Source organism: Balaenoptera ricei, chromosome 9 (assembly GCF_028023285.1).
Source record: "Balaenoptera ricei isolate mBalRic1 chromosome 9, mBalRic1.hap2, whole genome shotgun sequence".
In the NCBI taxonomy this organism is placed as follows: domain Eukaryota; kingdom Metazoa; phylum Chordata; class Mammalia; order Artiodactyla; family Balaenopteridae; genus Balaenoptera; species Balaenoptera ricei.
In genome coordinates this window covers 80,968,045-80,986,527 of record NC_082647.1, presented here as the reverse complement: position 1 = coordinate 80,986,527, position 18,483 = coordinate 80,968,045, and the positions used below count along the sequence as shown (strand labels likewise).

General features: G+C 37.7%; 1 protein-coding gene and 1 pseudogene across 3 annotated transcripts in view; one reads left to right on the top strand and one right to left on the bottom strand.

Moving 5' to 3' along the window:
- The window catches only part of SEMA3E (semaphorin 3E), a 261,910-nt gene that overhangs the window by 225,378 nt on the left and 18,049 nt on the right, over positions 1-18,483 (bottom strand). The window lies entirely within an intron of this gene.
- LOC132372192 (histone H2A.N-like) lies at positions 1,791-13,501 on the top strand (annotated as a pseudogene).

Below are 18,483 nucleotides of genomic sequence, written 5' to 3'. Positions count from 1 at the left end.
ATCCACTGGGCAAAGTCCCCTACTTCTGGGAATAATAAAGCATTTACAAGCACAGTATGAATGTGTACATCATTAACTCTCATTTCCCCACCCCACCCCCCCAAAAAAAACCCTGAAGTTCATACGTTAATACAAGTGTTGAATTATTTTCAGTGCTTGCTGGCTATATATGAGGAAGGTGAAACATAAAAGAGAAAAAGGAGTAAAAAAACAGAAAACTTTATGGTGGATTCTTTTTTGCTTTATACTGTGAATAGGAATATCTTCAAGTTACTACTAGGTAGAGGAAGTGAGAAAAGGTCTCATATTTTTATGACATGAAAGCTAATACTATTTAAATTATAACTACTCATATAGAAAAATGGCCCACCTTTTCTGAACAAAATTAGATGCTGCTATAGACATTTTATTAAGGAAATCAGAAGGTACTCTGCTCCCTGTGCTAGTTTAAGTTTAGTTCTTTAACAAATTAGTTCTAATATCAGCAGTGAGATAGGTACAGTTTTATTTTAAAGTGTAAAGAAAAAGACCAAAAGTTCAATGATTTTCTCACAAAAGTAAATATTTTCTAATCCTTTAAGCCACATGAATATACTTTGTTTGCTGTAAATCTGTGCATTCATCTAAAATATTGTATAAAAACCTAGCCATTTAATCATTGGAGCTGTCTATTGCAACACAACAGTACTTATAACAAGTATTTATACAAACACTTGCATTCTTTGGATTTGGCTACTCCTCTTGCACATGTGTTTTTTAAAAGCTGCAAGAAAATTAAGGTGCTAAGAAACTGAACAGGAATTTAAATTTGTGTAGAGCTTATCTTGCCAAATCACGCACTGTCAGAAGTTTCTTCAGGTACCGAAAGGGAAGACTGATATCCCTAATTGCATGGTTCACCTAATGAACTTGAATATAATCACATTTCTGGAAAGTGAAATTGTTCTAGCTACTGATAAAGCACTTCTTCTTTAACTGTTAGAATAAAGTGCACTAGTACATTTGCAAAGCAAATAGGTTTAAGGAGGAGAGAGGAATTTCATCCCTTACACCTGAAAGTGAAGCAAAATTTGTTTAAGAAGCAATAAACGTATAGAAAGAAAGGGAATGCCTCTCTTCAGATATATTGTTCCATTTAAGTGCTATGTGTATAGTCTGAATCAAGCTGTCTATAATTTATGAAAAAATACCTGGCTGTTAGGGCTCTTAGATGGAATTCAAGTAGACGTGATCCAATTTTTTGGTTTTAAACCTAAGTGGTTTTTTTTTGTTTTTTTTTTTTAATTAATTTATTTATTTATTTATGGTTGGGTCTTCGTTTCTGTGCGAGGGCTTTCTCTAGTTGCGGCGAGCGGGGGCCACTCTTCATCGCGGTGCGCGGGCCTTTCACTATCGCGGCCTCTCTTGTTGTGGAGCACAGGCTCCAGACGCGCAGGCTCAGTAGTTGTGGCTCACGGGCGTAGTTGCTCCGCGGCATGTGGGATCTTCCCAGACCAGGGCTCGAGCCCGTGTCCCCTGCATTGGCAGGCAGATTCTCAACCACTGCGCCACCAGGGAAGCCCCCTAAGTGGTTTTTTTCCTTACTATTTAGATATGCATAGAAACCTTTTATTCTATGAACTTTTAAATATGTACAAAGATACAATTTTAAAATTAAGAACAATTGAAACAAATAATAAAAGTTTCCATCTCTCAAATATGTTATTAAACATTTTGAGACCAGAATCCTAATTGCCCTTTGGTGAACAGCAATCATTAGATATCTACTCAGCATTCAGCAGGTTTAGGTGATGGTACCTGGTAAGAAAATTGAAAACTTTCAGATTACTGCCTTGGATGCATTCTAAGCTGCAAAACCTTTGAAAGTCTTGATTTACAGAATGAAGGGAACAAAATGGTTAACAGTTCTTCTGGTCAGGGTGACCTATAAAACGCCATTGAATTGATGATTTGTTAGCCTTAATATTTTAGCAGCTCATCCATTTCCTGGGTAATCTTTTTTTCAAAGATTTAATTTTATTCATTTTTGGGCCTTCGTCGCTATGCACGGGCTTTCTCTAGTTGCGGTGAGTGGGGGCTACTCTTCGTTGCTGCGCACGGGCTTTCTCTAGTTGCGGTGAGTGGGGGCTACTCTTCGTTGCGGTGCAGGGGCTTCTCATTGCGGTGGCTTCTCTTGTTGCGGAGCACAGGCTCTAGGGTTTGCAGGCTTCAGTAGTTGCGGCACGTAGGCTCAGTAGTTGTGGCTTGCGGGCTCTAGAGCGCAGGCTCAGTAGTTGTGGCGCACGGGCTTAGTTGATCCGCGGCATGTGGGATCTTCCTGGACCAGGGATCGAACCTGTGTCCCCTGCACTGGCAGGCGGTTTCTTAACCACTGCGCCACCAGGGAAGTCCCCTCCTGGGTAATCTCATGAGATTAAAAATGTCAGGTTGGATATTATGGTTTTAAACAAATATATGCATTTTCCTATTTGCATATTATATTGTGACCAATATAAGATTACAGAATAGGATCTACTAAAGTAAAGCTTCCAAGAATATTTGAAATTAAAACTAAAAACAGTGTAATTTCATGATCTTTGTTGTACTAAGGCTATTTGAAGCAAAATGCACGATGTGATATAGACCACCATTCCTTAAATGTTAAGTCCACAGGAATGAAGCTACGTAAACTTGTACCAACACTTTCTGGTTGGTAAAACTGGAAATAGTTCAAGAAGGCTGAACTTCTATATGAACACTCAGAAGTGCTATTCCAACCATAGAGATGATGTTGAGATTAGCACCCACTGAGCTAATTTGTCTTTCCTCTTGAACCCCCCAGTGTGAAATGACCTAAGGCAGTACTTATGTAACTTTAAAGAAATACAGATTCAATCAGTTAGCTATTGTGTCCACATGACAACAAATAACATGTTTGACTCAATTTTTTTTTTTAACTTAATTGACTTTCATTTTCTCTGAACGTTTGAAAATTGCTGGATGTTTTGGGGTCATATTATCAGCCTAAATCTCAAGAAATAAACTGTAAGTGTTATAAAATACCTTCTCCACTCGAGCACTTTCTCTACCTTTGTAATTTCCTTACTGTACTATCTTGAAGAGGACTTGCCTTACATATGTTAATATTATGGGAGTGGGTTGCCCATATTGATTAAATTAGTCAATTGGAATGCTTTGCTCTCAGTATTATCTATATATATAAAAATAAAACTCCATGTTTTTAATATTTTAATGTTTTACAAAAAATATGAACTGTCTTGTGGGTTTATTAGTCATTCATTCCACAAAAAAAATCTATGAAATTAAAATCAGAATGCTTGGAACTGTGAATAATGCAGTACTGTTCTCAGGCTGGAGAATAAATAGGATCTTTCCTTAACAATTAAAGTTGGAGCTGAAATCTAAAGGATGAGTAAGATTTAGGAGAGGAGAGCAGGAGGACAAGAGGATGATTGTGCAAAGTCAAGTGTAGAGGCAGAGAGGCAAGGAGGAGTAGGCTTTTTCTGGGAAAGGCTGGTGAAGTGGGGGAAATGTAGGGAGATGGGCAAAGGCCACCTCATGAAAAGGAGACTTGGAGACCATAGTCAGAAGCTACTGAGTAGCTTTAATTGCAGAGATGGTATAACCAGACTGATTTTTTTTTATGATTATTTTAGCTTCAGTCAAGAGAACAAAAAGGAAGATGATAAAAGATAATAAAAAAAGAATGATGTTCAATGAGCACCTAAGGAATGATTGCATTTGTCCAGGTTATACATTATCTCTTCTGTAGGCTTCTCGTATTACTATATTATTTTTAATAAAAAATATAGCATTTTTAAAAATAAGGAATTTTTAAAAGAAAAATTTTCATAATCCTACTACTTTTAGACAGCTACTTTTGTTTCATACGAGTTAAAAAAATTTTTGTCGAGATGTGTAGTTTATATCATTGTAATCATAGTACATATATAACTTTGTGTTTTGCTTTCTTCATGCTTTAGTTCATCATAAACGTCCCCCTGTTCCTGTTATATATTATATTCCATCAAGATAAGTCATAATTGGTATAACCAGGCTATTACCGTTAGTGTAGAAGCACTATAATTTGAGGTCCATGGATATTCACAGGCTGTCTTATGGGAATCCATGAATTGCTTGAATCTGGATGCAATGTTTTGAACGTACATGCAAAGTTTTGAATTTTTCTAAAGAATCTATAGTATTCATCTGGTTTTCAAATGGCATGCAACCCAAATGGCTATGAGTACAGATAAGCATTCAAAGTTGGTAAAATCCCAAGTCTCATTGTGTGAGAGAGCTAAGTGAAAGAAAAGTACACTGTGGTACAACTTGCAGCATAAAATTTCATTCATTTTAAGGATTCAAGGGATGCCTGCCAAGAAGTAAAAGTAAAGCCATCTGACAAATTTCTAGGTATTGAGAAAGTATAGAGAAATGTCTAACAAATTAATTTGTATTGAGAAAGATAATTTAAACATTATACCATATACAATTTATTCCTCTCTCTCATTTACCTCTTATTTTTTTGGAATTTTATTTATAAGCAGGTTCTTATTATTTATTTTATACATATTAGTGTATATATGTCAATCCCAATCTCCCAATTCATCCCACCACCACCACCCCTCCACCCCGCTTTCCCCCGTTGGTGTCCATACATTTGTTCGCTACATCTGTATCTCTATTTCTGCCTTGCAAACCGGATCATCTGTAACATTTTTCTAGATTCCACATATATGCGTTAATATACGATATCTGTTTTTCTCTTTCTGACTTACTTCACTCTGTATGACAATCCCTAAGTCCATCCACATCTCTACAAATAACTCAGTTTCATTTCTTTTTATGGCTGAGTAATATTGCATTATATATATGTGCCACATCTTCATTACCCATTCATCTGTCAATGGACACTTAGGTTGCTTCCATATCCTGGCTATTGTAAAGAGTGAGGCAATGAACATTGTGGTACATGCCTCTTTTTATTTTTATTTTTTAAAATTTTTTTTAACTTTATTTATTTATTTATTTATTTATTTTTGGCTGTGTTGGGTCTTCGTTTCTGTGCGAGGGCTTTCTCTAGTTGCAGCAAGCGGGGACCACTCTTCATCGCGGTGCGCGGGCCTCTCACTATCGTGGCCTCTCTTGTTGCAGAGCACAGGCTCCAGACGCGCAGGCTCAGTAGTTGTGGCTCACGGGCCTAGTTGCTCCGTGGCATGTGGGATCTTCCCAGACCAGGGCTCGAACCCGTGTCCCCTGCACTGGCAGGCAGATTCTCAACCACTGCGCCATCAGGGAAGCCCCATGCCTCTTTTTGAATTATGGTTTTCTCAGGGTATATGCCCAGTAGTGGGATTGCTGGGTTGTATGGTAGTTCTATTTGTAGTTTTTTGAGGAACCTCCATACTGTTCTCCATGGTGGCTGTATCAATTTACATTCCCACGAACAGTGCAAGAGGGTTCCCTTTTCTCCACACCCTCTCCAGCATTTGTTGTTTGTAGATTTTCTGATGATTCCCATTCTAACTGGTGTGAGGTGACACCTCATTGTAGTTTTGATTTGCATTTCTCTAATAATTAGTGATGGTGAGCAGCTTTTCATGTGCCTCTTGGCCATCTGTATGTCTTCTTTGGAGAAATGTCTATTTAGGTCCTCTGCCCATTTTTTAATTGGGTCGTTTGTTTTTCTAATATTGAGCTACATGAGCTGTTTATATATTTTGGAGATTAATCCTTTGTCCGTTGATTCATTTGCAAATACTTTCTCCCATTCTCAGGGTTGTCATTTCGTCTTGTTTACAGTTTCCTTTGCTGTGCAAAAGTGTTTAAGTTTCCGTAGGTCCCATTTGTTTATTTTTGTTTTTATTGCCATTACTATAGGAGGTGGGTCAAAAAAGATCTTGCTGTGATTTATGTCAAACAGTGTTCTTCCTATGTTTTCCATGAAGAGTTTTATAGTGTCCAGTCTTACATTTAGGTCATCAATCCATTTTGAGTTTATTTTTGTGTATGGTGTTAGGGAGTGTTCTAATTTCATTCTTTTACATGTAGCTGTCCAGTTTTCCCAGCACACTTATTGAAGAGACTGTCTTTTCTCCATTGTATATCCTTGCCTCCTTTGCCATAGAGTAGTTGACTGGTTTATCTCTGGGCTTTCTATCTTGTTCCATTGATCTATATTTCTGTTTTTCTGCCAGTGCCATATTGTCTTGATTACTGTAGCTTTGTAGTATAGTCTGAAGTCAGGGAGTCTGATTCCTCCAGCTCCGTTTTTTTCCCTCAAGATTGCTTTGGCTATTTGGGGTCTTTTGTGTCTCCATACAAATTTTAAGATTGTTTGCTCTAGTTGTGTAAAAAATGCCATTGGTAATTCGATAGGGATTGCATTGAATCTGTAGATTGCTTTGGGTAGTACAGTCATTTTCACAATTTTGATTCTTCCAATCCAAGAACATGGTATATCTCTCCATCTGTTTGTGTCATCTTTGATTTCTTCCATCAATGTTTTATAGTTTTCTGAGTACAGGTCTTTTACCTCCTTAGGTAGGTTTATTCTTAGGTATTTTATTCTTTTTATTGCGCTGGTGAATGGGATTGTTTCCTTAATTTCTCCTTCTGATCTTTTGTTGTTAGTGTATAGGAATGCAAGAGATTTTTGTGCATTAATTTTGTATCCTGCAACTTTACCAAACTCATTGATTGGCTCTAGTAGTTTTCTGGTGGCATCTTTAGGATTATCTATATATAGCATCATGTCATCTGCAAACAGTGACAGTTTTACTTCTTCTTTCCCAATTTGTACTCCTTTTAATTCTTTTTCTTCTCTGATTGCCATGGCTAGGACTTCCAAAACTATGTTGAATACCAGTGGCGAGAGTGGACATCCTTGTCTTGTTCCTGGTCTTAGAGGAAATGATTTCAGTTTTTCACCATTGAGAATGATGCTTGCTTTGGATTTGTTGTATATGGCCTTTATTATGTTGAGGTAGGTTCCGTCTATGCCCACTTTCTGGAGAGTTTTTATCATAAATGGGTGTTGAATTTTGTTGAAAGCTTTTTCTGCATCTATTGAGATGTTCATATGGTTTTCATTCTTCAGTTTGTTAATATGGTGTATCACATTGATTGATTTGCATATATTGAAGAATCCTTGCATCCCTGAGATAAATCCCACTTGATCATGGTGCATGATCCTTTTAATGTGTTGTTGGATTCTGTTTGCTAGTATTTTGTTGAGGATTTTTGCATCTATATTCATCAGTGATATTGGTCTGTAATTTTCTTTTTTTGTAGTATCTTTGTCTGGTTTTGGTATCAGGGTGATGATGGTCTCGTAAAATGAGTTTGGGAGTGTTCCTTCCTCTTCAATTTTTTGGAAGAGTTTGGGAAGGATGGGTGTTAGCTCTTCTCTAAATGTTTGAAAGAATTCACCTGTGAAGCCATCTGGTCCTGGACTTTTGTTTGTTGGAAGATTTTTAATCACAATTTCAATTTCATTACTTGTGATTGGTCTGTTCATATTTTCTATTTCTTCCTGGTTCAGTCTTGGAAGGTTATACTTTTCTAAGAATTTGTCCATTTCTTCCAGGGTGCCTATTTTACTGGCATAGTGTTGCTTACAGTAGTCTCTTATGATGCTTTGTATTTCTGCGGTATCCATTGTAACTTCTCCTTTTTCATTTCTAATTTTAGTGATTTGAGTTCTCTCCCTCTTTTTTTTGATGAGTCTGGCTGAAGATTTATCAATTTTGTTTATCTTCTCAAAGAACAGCTTCTAGTTTTATTGATCTTTGCTATTGCTTTCTTTGTTTCTATTTCATTTATTTCTGCTCTGACCCTTATGATTTCTTTCCTTCTGCTAACTTTGGGCTTCGTTTGTTGTTCTTTCTCTAGTTCCTTTAGGTGTAAGGTTAGATTGTTTATTTGAGATTTTTCTTGTTTCTTGAGGTAGGATTGTATTGCTAGAAACTTCCCTCTTAGAACTGCTTTTGCTGCATCCCATAGGTATTGGATTGTCGTGTTTTCATTGTCATTTGTCTCTAGGTATTTTTTGATTTCCTCTTTGATTTCTTCAGTGATCTCTTGGTTATTTAGTAATGTATTCTTTAGCCTCATGTGTCTGCGTTTTTTATGTTTTTTTCCTGTAATTCATTTCTAATCTCATAGCATTGTGGTCAAAAAAGATGCTTGATATGATTTCAATTTTCTTAAATTTACCAAGGCTTCATTTGTGACCCAAGACGTGATCTATCCTAGAGAATGTTCCGTGTGCACTTGAGAAGAAAGGGTAATCTGCTGTTTTCGGATGGAATGTCCTATAAATATCAAGTAAATCTATCTGGTCTATTGTGTCATTTAAAGCTTGTGTTTCCTTATTAATCTTCTGTCTGGATGATCTGTCCATTGGTGTAAATGAGATGTTAAAGTCCCCCACTATTACTGTGTTACTGTCGATTTCCTCTTTTATAGCTCTTAGCAGTTGCCTTATGTATTCAGGTGCTCCTACGTGGGGTGCATATATATTTATAATTGTTAAATCTTCTTCTTGGATTGATTCCCTGATCATTATGTAGTGTCCTTCCTTGTCTCTTGTAACATTCTTTATTTTAACTTCTATCTTATCTGATATGAGTATTGCCACTCCAGCTTTCTTTTGATTTCCATTTGCATGGAATATCTTTTTCCATCCCCTCACTTTCAGTCTGTATGTGTCCCTAGGTCTGAAGTGGGTCTCTTGTAGACAGCATATATATGGGCCTGGTTTTTGTATCCATTCAGCAAGCCTGTATCTTTTGGTTGGAGCATTTAATCCATTCACATTTAAGGTAATTATCAGTATGTATGGTCTTATTACCATTTTCTTAATTGTTTTGGGTTTGTTTTGGTAGGTGTTTTCCTTCTCTTGTGTTTCCTGCTTAGAGAAGTTCCTTTAGCATTTATTGTAGAGCTCGTTTGGTGGTGCTGAATTCTCTTAGCTTTGACTTGTCTATAAAGCTTCTGATTTCTCCATCTAATCTGAATGAGATTAGATGCCCGGTAGAGTAATCTTGGTTGTAGGTTCTTCCCTTTCATCACTTTAAATATATCGTGCCACTCCCTTCAGGTTTGTAGAGTTTCTGCTGAGAAATCAGCTGTTACCCTTATGGGACTTCCCTTGTATGTTGTTTGTCATTTTTCCCTTGTGCTTTTAATAATTTTTCTTTGTCTTTAATTTTCGTCAGTTTGATTACTATGTGTCCCAGCGTGTTTCTCCTTGGATTTATCCTGCCTGGGACTCTCAGCACTTCCTGGACTTGGGTGGCTATTTCCTTTCCCATGTTAAGGAAGTTTTAGACTATAATCTCTTCAAATATTTTCTCAGGTCCTATCTCTCTCTCTTCTCCTTCTGGAACCCCTATAATGGAAATGTTGGTGCATTTACTGTCCCAGAGGTCTCTTAGGCTGTCTTCATTTCTTTTCATTCTTTTTTCATTATTCTGTTCCACAGCAGTGAATTCCATCATTCTGTCCTCCAGGTCACTTATCCGTTCTTCTGCCTCAGTTATTCTGCTATCGATTCCTTCTACTGTATCTTTCATTTCAGTTATTGTATTGCTCATCTCTGTTTGTTTGTTCTTTAATTCTTCCAGGTGTTTGTTCTTTAATTCTTCTAGGTGTTTGTTAAACATTTCTTGCATCTTCTCGATCTTTGCCTCCATTCTTTTTCTGAGATGCTGTATCATCTTCACTATCATTATTCTGAATTCTTTTCCTGGAAGGTTGCCTATCTCCACTTCATTTAGTTGTTTTTCTGGGGTTTTATCTTGTTCCTTCATCTGGTACACAGTCCTCTGCCTTTTCCTTTTGTCTGTCTTTCTGTGAATGTGGTTTTTGTTCCACAGGCTGCAGGATTGTAGCCCTTCTTGCTTCTCCTGTCTGCCCTCTCATGGATGAGCCTATCTAAGAGGCTTGTGCAAGCTTCCTGAAGGGAGGGACTGGCTGTGGGCAGAGCTCAGTAAAACTTTAATCCCCTTATCTGCTGATGGGTGGGGCTGAGTTCCCTCCCTGTTGGTTGTTTGGGCTGAGGCGACCCAGCACTGGAGGCTACAGGCTCTTTGATGGGGCTAATGGCAGACTCTGGGAAGGCTCATGCCAAGGAGTACTTCCCAGAACTTCTGCTGCCAGTGTCCTTGTCCCCGTGGTGAGCCACGGGGACAAGGACACCCCCTGCCTCTTCAGGAGACCCTCCAACACTAGCAGGTAGGTCTGGTTTAGTCTCCTAGGGGGTCACTGCTCCTTCCCCCTGGGTCCTGATGCACACACTACGGACATCTGTAGTGTGTGTCCTCCAAGAATGGAGTCTCTATTTCCCCCAGTCCTGTCAAAGTCCTGCAATCAAATCCTGCTAGCCTTCAAAGTCTGATTCTCTCGGACTTCCTCCTCCCATTGCCAGACCCCCAGGTTCGGAAGCCTGATGTGGGGTTCAGAACCTTCACTCCAGTGGGTGGACTTCTGTGGTATAAGTGTTCTCCAGTTTGTGACTCACCCAGCCAGCGGTTACGGGATTTGATTTTACTGTGATTGCGCCCCTCCTACCATCTCACTGTGGCTTCTCCTTTGTCTTTGGATGTGGGGTACCTTTTTTGGTGAGTTCCAGTGTCTTCCTGTCAATGACTGTTCAGCAGTTAGCTGTGATTCCTGTGCTCTCGCAGAAGGGAGTGAGTGCACGTCCTTCTACTCCACCATCTTAGAATTGGTCCCACCTCTCTTAAAAAAAACCATTCTGAATAATATTTTTAACCACTGCTGATTATATTTGATCATATAGCATGACCATGAGTTTCAGAAGATGCCCCATCAATAGTACAAAAAGGTATGTTGAAACCATGTATGTTAGTCTCCTACTTAAATATTTGCTATGTGTTTTCTTCATTTTCTACTGTATTTTAAACATTACAGTAATAAAATTAAACATTGCATACTGAGTGATTATGGATAAGTTTTAAGAAAACCAAAGAGACTCCCCTCTATTTGTATAAATAATTTTTAAATTTGCTAAAATGAACTGTAAAATAAAATCAAGATATTTGTGGAAAACATTAAATCTGGATTTAAAGACAAACTATAAGTAAATTTTGAAAAAAATGTATATTATGTATTAAATACCCAAAGCAGAGAATGCACATAGACTTTTCATACTGAATATAAGACTGTTGTAGAGACTAGCAGAAGCTGGACTTTAGTCTGAAGGTCATGGGACGAAAGATGTAGAGAGTTCACTCTACCTACCTCCCCCGCTTTTCTAGTTTTCTAATCTTGACCCTCTGTGGGCATAATTTATGAAATAACAAATGCAAATCACTTGGTAAAAATACCTAGAACATATGTATGCCTAGTAAAGAAATCTAGAGCTACTATTATTTTCTTTTTTATCTTCTATACAACTAGAGTATATGTACAGAAAATATTTTTTACATTTAATTGGCATGAATAGAGTTATTAAAACTTTAAACTTAAGTTATCCCTTGATTTTCTTAAGTGTTATAAATATTACAATGCTGTGACTGTGACTGAACATGTTTATAGCATTAACTGAAACATTGTCCTACAATCTTAAATGTCCCGAGCCCATTCTCGAGAATTATATCATACTTTCCTCAAACTTCAAATACCTTTTTATGGATTGAATTGTGTCCCCCAAATTTATATGTTAAAATTCGAATCCCCAGTACCTCAGAATGTGACTGTATTTGGAGATAGGCTCTTTAAAGAGGTAATTAAGTTAAAATGAAGCAATTAGGATGGGCCCTAAATTAATGTGACTGGTATTCTTATAAGAAGAGGAGGTTAGGACACAGACACAGAAGGAAAACCATGTGAACACACAGGGCACAGATGACCAAGCCAAGGAGAGAGGCCTTAGAAGAAACCAATCTGGCTGATACCTTGATCCCGAAATTCTAGTCTCCAGAACTGTGAGGAAAAAAATTTCAGTTGTTTAGGCTACCTCGTCTGTGGTATGTGTTATTGGCAGCCCCAGCAAAATGACACACGTGCCTTTCCTCCTTCCTCTCCCACAGTGGAGGACCTGGCTTCACATATAAGTGAGAAACTAGAAGTTGTAAAAAGAGAAGTCCCCAGTTTTTCCACCACCATCAATTCTACCTAACCCACTGCATCAATACTCCTATACTCTGCTGCCCTCTGCATTCCTGTCACAGCCCAGCCTCTGCTCTGCTTTAATAAATCCCACCTCTCACCTACTCAAGGACTTTCTTCCCTCTTTTGCATCATCAATTGTTCCCTCTCACCAGATCATTCCATCACTAGACAAGCATGTGGTACGCCACCCACGTTTAGCCATCACTCCCCTTGACCTCAGGTCCCCATTCAGCTACCACACAATCTCTCTGCATACTTACTCCTCCAGCAACATTTCCTATGAGAAAGTATCAACTCCACAATTCCAGCTGTTTAGGACAAAACACTTGAAATCATTTTTTGGCTCCTCTCTTCCTCTTACATCCCATAAGAATCTATCAGCTAATTCTGTTGGATCTACTTTTAATATCCACATCTTTTCTTTCTGTCTCCATCAATTCCACTCACCTCCAAGCCACCAAGTTCCCTTACCTGAACTATTAAAATAGCCTCCAGATTGGTTTCTCCGTTTCAGACCTCGTCCTTAAAGTCTATCACCTGCTTATCCAATAGTCAGTGACCTCTTCAATCTGAAAGTCAGACCAAGTCATTGTAACTCAGAACTCCAACGGTTTCCTATTCCTGCAGCTGAAGTCCACTCTTCAGCATGGTAGACAAGACCCACAGATCAGCTCCCCATCTGCCTCACTAATTTCACCTCTATTTCTCCCTGCTCAGTTCACTATTAGAATGGATAAATGACCCTCTAGTTTCAATGCCTTTGCACTTGACAGTCTCTCTGTCCATAATGTTTTCCTCCTAAGCTTCCATATTTCTTTTAGTTCTCTACTGAAATATCACTCATCAGAGACACTCTTCCTGATCACTCTATATAAAGCAGAACCCCTGACACATTCTATCTTCTTTAACCTACTTTATTGATTTTTATTCAAAGTATTACTCAACAACTAGCATATATATATCTCAATCATTAGGCCAGTGGTCTGAGCTAGATGTATATGGATTAAGCCTTCCATGTGCACTTCATTTACTTCATGGACTACAATTTCCTAAGAAGACTACAATTTATATCCCAGCCAAAAAGAAATACGAATGGGCCAGTTCCACCTTTGGGAAGAGGAGGAGGAGGAAGAAGGAGACCTATTTTAGTTTCATGGGGAAAATCCTAAAGCAAACCCACCCAGACTTCAGCAGGTGTTCCTGGGTCTTGGATGCACTGGGCTTTCTGAAGGATTAGCAACTGGAACGGGTTAGCCTGGAGGCAGTGAGACTGTCCTTCTATAACCACAGAAAAGCCATTACTAGCAGGGAGATCCTTGAAGCAGTCAAGCAGAGATCCTCTCGGAAGAGCTTCTGAATAAATGAAGTGGATCTGAACGGCCCTGTTGTTGAAATGATTGCACTTGTCAAAAAAAAACTGGATATGTCAGAGGGCTGGGTTGGAAGACAAGGTATCTGAGAAGTACCTGCTGCAATAGGACACTCGGTGCTACACACCTGGTCTCTAGGTCCTCTGACTTAATTTGTGAAAAAAATAAAGGAAAACTGTTCCCCGCCCCCCCCCCAAAAATATATATATATATATTTATTTATATGTATATATGTTTATATATATATATTATATATATATTATATATAAATATATATATTTGTTTATATTTATTCAAACCTAAAAATAATCCATATTAATACACTTAACAAAGCTTTTGAATGAAGATTATTTGTACTTTTTCTGTATTTAATAGTCTTTTGTATTCCACAATCCATATGTCAACTTTTGATCATAATTTTTCACTCTTAACACCAAGAGAGTAAAACTAATGTAAAAAAATAAGAACAAACTCAAGACCAGTACTCTTGAGGATGGTGTAAACAAATTGAAAATAATATTTTTTCATATATCTCTCTTAGTTGTCACTAAAACTACATATTTCATCCCAGTTTCCTACTCCTTACCATTAGAGAATATGAAATGTAATTTTCATTGTGATCATTTACTGAAAAAAGGCAACAAAAATGACTTCTAAGGATGCAGCATTTTTTAAAGCATTTAAAATATAAAACAATATTCATATGTAAAGGCAGGGAAACAAGAATTCCAGAAATATGGTTGAATCTCTCAGAGAATTACCAACTCTGTGGAAGTGAGGATTATTTTCTCCACCCTTCAGTCTTTCTTGCTGTTAATAAGACAGAGGAGTTGCTGTGTTTGCTCTGGAAAGTCCCAAGTGATTATTTAACAACTATACCTGTCCCAAGTTGTCACTTCACTCTATACTTTCTAATGCATGAGCCAAGAGAAAAAGGAGGATAAGATAACAATTATATGCGTAAGTCTAGCTGCTCACGTTCCTCCAAAGTCCTACAATCCAGGAGACAAACAGCCAGACAGATTTTATTCCCGATTCAGCACTGTGGACAGCCAGCCAGAAGCTGTTTTCCTGTTCAAATACAACAGATGCTATGTTTCTTCCTTGTAAGGGAAGAATTTCACCACATGTAGTATAGAGAAAGTTGGCATGGCACAGTCAGTTATGCGGAGTGACACCTGAACATAATTCATTTGTGTGTGGAAAAAAGCAGTTTGCTTAGTCATGTCTAGGAGCAAAAATGTTTTCTTCCCAAATAAATGTGTTGCCAATTGTCAGTCAAGAGAGGATAGGTTAGGCTGCAATAAAAAACAACCCTGGTTTTCTCAGGATACATGCCCAGTAGTGGGATTGCTGGGTCGTATGGTAGTTGTATTTTTAGTTTTTTGAGGAAGCTCCATACTGTTCTCCATAGTGGCTGTATCAATTTACATTCCCACCAACAGTGCAAGAGGGTTCCCTTTTCTCCACACCCTCTCCAGCATTTGTTGTTTGTAGACTTTTTGATGATGGCCATTCTGACCGGTGTGAGGTGATACCTCATTGTAGTTTTGATTTGCATTTCTCTGATGATTAGTGATGTTGAGCCTCTTTTCATGTGTTTGTTGGCAATCTGTATATCTTCTTTGGAGAAATGTCTATTTAGGACTTCTGCCCATTTTTGGATTGGGTTGTTTGTTTTTTTGATATTGAGCTGCATGAGCTGCTTGTATATTTTGGAGATTAATCCTAGTCATGTACCACAGTGTTCATTGCAGCTCTATTTACAACAGCCAGGACATGGGAGCAACCTAAGTGTCCATCCACAGATGAATGGATAATGAAGATGTGGCACATATATACAATGGAATATTACTCAGCCATAAAAAGAAATTGAGTTATTTGTAGTGAGGTGGATGGACCCAGAGTCTGTCATACAGAGTGAAGTAAGTCAGAAAGAGAAAAACAAATACAGTATGCTAACACATATATATGGAACCTAAAAAAAAAAAAAATCTTCTGAAGAATCTAGGGGCAGGACAAGAATAAAGACTCAGACGTAGAGAATGGACTTGAGGACACGGGGAGGGGGAAGGGTAAGCTGGGATGAAGTGAGAGTGGCATGGACTTATATATACTACCAAATGTAAAATAGATAGCTAGTGGGAAGCAGCCGCATAGCACAGGGAGATCAGCTCGGTGCTTTGTGACCACCTAGAGGGGTGGGATAGGGAGGGTGGGAGGGAGATGCAAGAGGGAGGAGATATGGGGATGTATGTATATGTATATCTGATTCACTTTGTTATAAGGCAGAAACTGACACACCATTGTAAAGCAATTATACTCCAATAAAGATGTTAAAAACAAAAAAAAACCCAAAACCCCGGGAATCTCAGTGGCTTCAAAGAACAGATGTTTATTTCTAGCTCAGTTTATGTAACCAAGGCAAGTATTCAAGTGGGACCCTGCTTATCAAGTAAGTCTGGGACCCAGGGTACCGGAGCCTCCATCTTGGCAAGTGCATTTGTGACTGCTGAGGCTGGATAAGGAAACGTTACAAATCACACTCTTGGTCTTAATTTCTGAAGGTTTTTGCACGGAAGTGGCATTTGTCAATTCTGACCTCATTTAACTGACCAAATCAAGCCACAAAGCCATGTTAACCTCCAAGGGGAGATAGGGATGTGCAATTCTATCATGAAACAATGAAGAATTCAAAGATTAATAAACTGTTCAAATGATTCTTCACAAAACATAAATGTCTAAGTAACTTCCTATCACTCTTAAGTAGAGGATTTTATGTGGTTGAATCAAATGCATACTTACTGAATACATGTATGAATGTATGTACTGAATATATCTATGAATAGAACAAAGCACTATATTCCCTGCAGAAAATACAAACGAATACAATACAGCCCGTACTCTGATGTATTTAGACAAGACCACCACTGTCACCATCTTCATCACAGCTAATAACAGGAGCTAATATCAATTGAGCACTTTCTCTGTGTCCAGCACTGTTCTCAGGGTTTCTGTGACACCCATATATCGTATATCTCTACAAGTAACCTGAAATTACTACCATTGTTACCCTTAATTTGAGATTTGATGCCTCCAAACAGTTCTAAAATGTGAATATATTGCTTATAAAGTTTACATTATGGATAACATTTAATTCACATAAGGTTGTTTTTAAACCCCCTACTTAGCAGATAGCGTGGCATTGAGGGATGTGGAGAGAGAATAAAACAATGATGATAAGAAAAATGTAGGGAAAATATAAGAGCTTAGACTATGGCTCAGAGAAAAAAACAGGCTCAGATGGGCTCTACTATGATGTGGGCAGCCGTGAGTGAACATGGAGGCTCCTTGAAGCTGGCAGGGGAAGAAGCCCCTTTCTATTTTTAAAGAAAGGCAATTTATAGGTGAAAATGACATGAGACTTCTAAGGTCATAAAAAGAATAACTTAATAATGCCACACTTTATAGATCTCCATCATTGTTTTTAACACTCAAGGACAGAGGTTTGTACACATACACCCACACCTTCCCACCTAAAGGCAGATTAGAGCAACTATAAAACAATTCTATTGTAAGTGAACCACACGACACTAGAGAAAATGGTCTTAAATGGAAGAAGCATGGGGGAGTTACCTTAGATATAATAAAGAACTTGTTTGCTATAAACTTTTTAAACACTAAGCTTTGCTCAGTATTAAGAGCTTGCTGTGGAATCTCTCTCTCTCCAGAGGGTTTTATTTATTAAATGGAATTTTTTCATCAGGCATGGTTTTAAACAATCCTACCTAAAGTTAGTAAAATGGATTAGCTTGATTTAAAAAAGGAAAAAAAAAGTCCTCAGTAAGTACCTATGCTGTCGTAGGTTAAACGTATGCCCTTGAAGAAATTAGACCATGAACTAGTGAATTTGTTGGGGTCCTTTTCCAACGATTTGTGAGTTCAATCATTAGGTTCAGTTGGGGGAAAATAGCTGCTGTTAATTATGTGTGAGTCTATTTTCTTAAGCTTTTGGCAAATGGGAGTATACATACTGCAAAAACATTTCCAACTACGGCAGCAATTGTGACACACAATATAGACATATCTGGATTATTACAAAACTTGACGTAAGTAGCAAGGGCAATTGTCGTTCATGTTATGACCTCTTTTACATAAGAAAACATCTGTTTTTGCATTTCCTAATTTTTGTACAAGCACATTCGAGATCAAATAGAAACACCATACATCTCATGTTGGACGTAACTAGTTCTAAGATGGGACATTTTGCCAGAATAGGAAAAGAAACTATATTTGAATTTTTATTTTATAAAAACCACAATTTGTCACACTTCTAAATCTTCTAAAAGAAAGAAAGAAAGTATCTGGTAAAATGGCACCAGTCTACTTACTCAATGGTATTCCCTGTTCTTTTTCAAAAGTCCAGCTTTCTCCTGAAAAGCCACAACTTCCACATCACTTTTGCCTTTGCATCAGCCTGAAATGCCCTCCTCTTCATTCTTTCTTTCCTGAAGTCCTACTTGTCCTTCAAGGCCCAGATGAGATCTGAGATCCCAACTCTGTCAGGAAACATTCTTCAAAAATTCCAATTCACACTCTACATTCTTCATCTTAAACATTATCTTGGTTAAAATTCCAGAATATATGTTAAGAATATTTTAAATAGGAAATACAAAGTGTAAAATATATTTTAGCATAATTTAAAATATTTTATAGTCAATAAATTCCTTTTCATCATTAAAATATTTTTATATTTTTTATGTTTGATGTTCCTATATAATCTTCACTTTGCAGTGTTATTTATCGAATATATACAATCCTCCTTTGAGAATGACCAATTTCCATTTCATATACAAGGGCCAATAAATGCCCTTAGGAGGTTAACTATAAAGGGATGAAACTAACCGCAGCAAATATTTTTCCATAACTGTGTCATAGAATATAAAGAGCTTCCATTTCCTTTACCAGA